Source organism: Aquarana catesbeiana, linkage group LG09 (assembly GCF_042186555.1).
Source record: "Aquarana catesbeiana isolate 2022-GZ linkage group LG09, ASM4218655v1, whole genome shotgun sequence".
Taxonomy (NCBI): domain Eukaryota; kingdom Metazoa; phylum Chordata; class Amphibia; order Anura; family Ranidae; genus Aquarana; species Aquarana catesbeiana.
Window position 1 is genome coordinate 98,776,384 of NC_133332.1, and position 6,000 is coordinate 98,782,383.

Sequence of the window (6,000 nt, forward strand, 5' to 3'; positions counted from 1 at the left end):
GTTTTGGAATTTAGGTGTTTACATGTTTAAAACTATTAATTTTTTTGCTAGAAAATTACTTAGAACCCCCAAACATTATATATTGTTTTTTTCTAATACCCCAGAGAATAAAATGGCAGTCATTGCAATACTTTTTTTTCATACCATATTTGCGCAGCGGTCTTACAAGCATGCTTTTTTGGGAAAAAATTCACTTTTTTGAATAAAAAAAATAAGTCAACAGTAAAGTTAGCACAATTTTTTTTATATTGTGAAAGATAATGTTACGCCGAGTAAATTGATACTCAACATGTCACGCTTCAAAATTGCGCCCGCTCGTGAAATGGCGTCAAACTTTTACCCTCAAAAATCTCCATAGGCGACGTTTAAAAAATTCTACAGGTTACATGTTTTGTGTTACAGAGGGGGTCTAGAATTATTGCTCTCGCTCTAACGATCATGGTGATACCTCACATGTGTGGTTTGAACACCGTTTTCATATGCAGGCACTACTCACATATGCGTTCGCTTCTGCGTGTGAGCTCGTCGGGACGGGGCGTTTTTAAAAAAATATATATTTTTATTATTTATTTTACTTGATTTTATTTATTTTTACACTGTTTAAAAAAAATGGTGTCACTTTTATTCCTATTACAAGGAATGTAAACATCCCTAGTAATAGAAAAAAGCATGACAGGACCTCTTAAATATGAGATCTGGGGTCAAAAAGTCCTCAGATCTCATATTTGGACTTAAATGCAATAAAAAAAATCATTTGAAAAAATGACATTGAAAAAATGTGGCTTTAAGACGTAAGGGCGGAAGTGACTTTTTGACGTCGCTTCCGCCCTGCAGTGTCATGGAGACGGGTGGGGGCCATCTTCCCCTCACTCGTCTCCATGCACAGCTAGGGAAAGGACACAGGGGGGCCTCCCCTGCCACTGATAAAAGTGATCTTGTGGCGAATCCGCTGCAGAGACCACTTTTATCTTGTAGCCGACCGCCGGCCGAAAACGGGGATACCAGGGTTATGGCAGCTAGCTGCTGCCATAACAACGATATCCGCCCCAAAGTAGGGACGTATATGTACATGCGATGGTCGGCAAGTGGTTTTTAAAAAAAATGCACTGGAAAATGACATTTGCAAGGTGATTGGTTACCCTCACACTATAGTGCTGGAACTTTTTAATGACACTTTAACAAATGAGGTTCATTGTGAATCATATCCATTTCTCTCACGATATCTATTGTTGCTTTTTACTGTGTTTTATATTTTCAAGTAAATAAATATTAACTCACACGGTGCTGATATGAGCAGAGCACATAGCTCAAACTAATCCTTTGATGCCCACTAATAAAACTCCACCCAGACTTTAAATAACTAAACGTTTTGTTTATTGCATAATCCGAAGGACAGTAACACTAAGGTTCTTCCCCTTTTTAGACCAGGTAGTTAAGCTTATAGCAGTTTTTGCTAGGAAAATACAATGTGAGCGAGTAGTTTGCTGGGCTGTTTGTGCAGTAATTGTAGCTTTTGAAAGACAGGTGACAAGTTATGCTCATTTTTGCTCCACTGTATTTAAGTGGCTGTAAACCCTGTGACTGGCCTCAGGTGATGCACAGAGGTGAAACAAATCCCACTACATAAGTTATACCTGTTTATCTGCAATATTCTTTTCTCTACATTCGTTCAAAGTCCAACATTTCTAAAGCTTGTCTGAGCTTTCAGAAAATGGGGACGTAGAGCTGAAATGACACACTGCAGAGTTCAGTTAGAAGAGTTGAGAGCTGATTGGAGGGAAGGGACACCCCCTCCTTCACACAGCACAAAGAACATAGCTGAGGCTGTCAGTCACAGGTTGTGTGCTGGAGGTCTCTCCCCGCCCCGGTCACCTTTCTTCTTTTGATTTCAGGAACACCTGCCAGAAGTGATTCGTACTGATAGCAGAGGAACTAATCAGCAGACAGAAATAACATTTATTGCTCTTAATTGAGACAAGTACACACTATAGAGGAATATGCTTTGTTCATATTTCATGTCTTAGGTTTACAACCACTTTAAACATTTAAGTTGCTTAAAAATCATATGAGGAAGTTGGATGGGCAATAAAAGCTTTTTTTAAAGTCTATAAAATTGATCAAGGAAACCTGCAGCAGTCTAGGTTTTTTTTTCATTTAGATTTTGTTGCTCCACGCCATTATTGCTTTAACTTTTGAGGCAGTGATGGCATTTTTTAATTATCAGTCATACAGGCTTTATGTGGATGTAAACTAAAAAAAAAAAAAAAAAGATATACTGCAGGTTACCTACCTTTAGTCTTGGTTCAAATCTGTGTATGCGCATTTGCACGTGCACATTGTGGGTATGGCAGCGTATTAATTTCAATGGGCTGCCCTACCCATAAGAAACGTAGGGAAAGAAGTCCTCGACTATTTTTTATAATCATGCTGCACCAAGCCTCATTGTGCAGCAGTACCATGCGGTTTTGCACTTGTGCTAACGTGCCATAGTTGCGGATGCATGGGGGTGACATTTTAAATGAATGCCACCCCCGACGCATTTTTCTAAAGAGCAGAAAACTTCTCTGTGTGTCAGAAAGCATGCAAAATCACAGTAATGTGACCCTAGCTACATTATTTTCTTTTTTCAGGCGTTTCTCTTAAAGGGCTTGTAAACCCTTGTGTTTTTTCACCTTAATGCATCCTATGCATTAAGGTGAAAAGACTCGTGATGCTGACCAGCCCCCTGTTTTACTCACCTGAGCCCTATCATTCCCACACCGGAGACGCGCAAACCCTCTCTGGCCGAGTCCGTTATTCCGTGTCTATGGACGCAAATGCTGGACTCGGGAGCGCGCGCAGTAACCCCCAGGGAGAGCGCTTCTCCTAGGGGGTTTTCCGATGCGGGGAGGAGCCGCGAGTGCCGTTGGGGGACCCCAGAAGTCAAGGATCGGGGCCACTCTGTGCAAAATGAACTGCACAGTGGAGATAAGTATTTTCCACAATATATTTGTGCTAGGTAGGTAGGAGCTTCATGAAGAAAACAGTTTACTTTGGCAAGCCTTTATTTGCTTTCTTTTCGTGGGTAGAAGGTAATAGGAGGATTTGCGTAGGCCACGGCTATGGATAAGGAGACATGCTGTGACTTGCTTTTTAGCTTAAGTTCGCTAAGCAAAATACAGTATGCCTCTTTACTGTCTTTAAAAATAAACTTTATAAAATCAAGTTGAAAAAGACACAGATCCACCGAATTCAATCTTTCACAAAATCAAGCAGCTTTGGCCCAAAGGAAGGCCAATCAGCCTATGTAGCTAAAGACCATTGCTTTATTAACCACTTGCTTACTGGGCACTTAAACCCCCTTACCGCCCAGGCCAATTTTCAGCTTTCAGCATTGTCATGCAACACTCCACCCAAATGAAATTTTTATAATTTTTTTGTTACCACAAATAGAGCTTTATTTTGATGGGATTTAATCACTGTTGGGTTTTTTTATTTTTTTGCTAAAAAAAAAATTAAACAGACCGAAAATGTTGAAAAAAAACGAAACAGTTTTATAGTTTGTTATAAAATTTTGCAAACAGGTAATTTTTCTCCTTCATTGATGTGCACTGATGGACACTGATAGGCTGCACTGATTGGCTCTGATGGGCTGCACTGATAATGTGGCACTGATGGACACTGATAGGCTGCACTGATTGACTCTGATGGGCTGCACTGATAAGGCGGCACTGATGGACACTGATAGGTGGCACTGGTGGGCACTGATAGGTGGCACTGAGAGGAGGCACTGATGGGCGGCACTGAAGGGCATTGATAGGTGGCACTAATGGGCACTGATGGGTGGCACTGATGGGCACTGGTAGGTGAGACTGATAGGCAGTACTGATAGGTGGCACTGATGATGAGGCACTGATGGGCAATGATTGGCAGCACTGATTGGCATTGATAGGCGGCACTGGTGGGCACTGGTAGGTGGCACTGGTGGGCACTGATATGTACTGGCAGGCGGCACTGGTGGGCACTGGCAGGCGGCACTGGTGGACACAGATGAGGCAGTGGTGGCTCTCCCTGTTCAGGACCGATGTCCCTTTGACAGAAGCTGGCAATCGGCTTTTTTTTCTCCTCGCGCTGTCAGCCGAGTCTCATTGACTCGGTGATCACAGAGCGTGCAGTGCAGGCAGCTCATGCACAGGAGGACATCTATTGACACCCACTCGGCAATTAAGTCCTGCACTGTAGCCGTCTTTCAGCTATAGCAGGGACAGAAGTGGTTAAAGGGAAATTTGTTTCATTTGATTGGGCTGCCCAATAAAGTGGGTTTTGTTTTAATTACTGAAAAGCACATATGATTTTAGAATATACCATGCAACACAATGAATGCACATTTTTCAGTTAATATTGGGTCATCTGAAACTGTGCGTAACCAGTTATTAGCTGCCAAGATGTTTCATTGAAAGATATGGACCCAGCTCTTCTCCATTGCCAGTAAAAAGTAGAGAACTTTTTACTGGCATTGGATAAATAAATAAATAATTAATTTGGCTTGTATCTGACAATGTTTGCATGCAGTTACAGTGCCTTGCAAAAGTATTCACCCCCTTGTCTTTTTAACCAATTTTGTTACATTACAGCCTTTAGTTCAATGTTTTTTTTAATCTGAATTATATATGATGGATCAGAACACAATAGTCTAAGTTGGTGAAGTAAAATTAGAAAAATATATACATAAAACAATTTTTTAGAAATTAAAAACTGATAATTGGTATGTGCGTATGTATTAACCCCCTTTGTTATGAAGCCCATAAAAAGCTCTGGTGCAATCAATTACCTGTCACATAATTAGTGAAATGATGTCCCCCTGTGTGCAATGTAAGTGTCACATGATCTGTCATTACATATACACACCTTTTTGAAAGGCTCCAGAGGCTGCAACACCTAAGCAAGACGCACCACTAACCAAACACTGCCATGAAGACCAAGGAACTCTCCAAACAAGTAAGGGACAATGTTGTTGAGAAGTACAAGTCAGGGTTAGCTTATAAAAAAATATCCAAATCTTTGTTGATCCCTAGAAGCAACATCAAATCTATCATAACCAAATGGAAAGAACATGGCACAACAGCAAACCTGCCAAGAGACGGCTGCCCACCAAAACTCATGGACCGGGCAAGGAGGGCATTAATCAGAAAGGCAGCAGAGAGACCTAAGGTAACCCTGGAGGAGCTGCAGAGTTCCACAGCAGAGACTGGAATATCTGTACATAGGACAACAATAAGCCGTACGCTCCATAGAGTTGGGCTTTATGGCAGAGTGGTCAGAAGAAAGCCATTACTTTCAGCTAAAAACAAAATGGCTCATTTTGAGTTTGCGAAAAGGCATGTGGGAGACTTCCAAAATGTATGGAGGAAGGTGCTCTGGTCTGATGAGACTAAAAATGAACTTTTTGGCCATCAAAGAAAACGCTATGTCTGGCGCAAACCCAACACGTCATATCACCCAAAGAACACCATCCCCACAGTGAAACATGGTGGTGGCAGCATCATGTTGTGGGGATGTTTTTCAGCAGTCGGGACTGGGAAACTGGTCAGAGTTGAGGGAAAGATGGATGGTGCTAAATACAGGGATATTCTTGAGCAAAACCTGTACCACTCTGTGTGTGATTTGAGGCTAGGATGGAGGTTCACCTTCCAGCAGGACAATGACCCCAAACACACTGCTAAAGTAACACTTGAGTGGTTTAAGGGGAAACATGTAAAAGTGTTGGAATGGCCTAGTCAAAGCCTAGACCTCAATCCAATAGATAATCTGTGGTCAGACTTAAAGATTGCCGTTCACAAGCGCAAACCATCCAACTTGATGGAGCTGGAGCAGTTTTGCAAGGAGAAATGGTCAAAAATCCCAGTGGTAAGATGTGGCAAGCTCATAGAGACTTATCCAAAGCGACTTGGAGCTGTGATAGCCGCAAAAGGTGTCTCTACAAAATATTGACTTTAGGGGGGTGAATAGTTATGCACATTG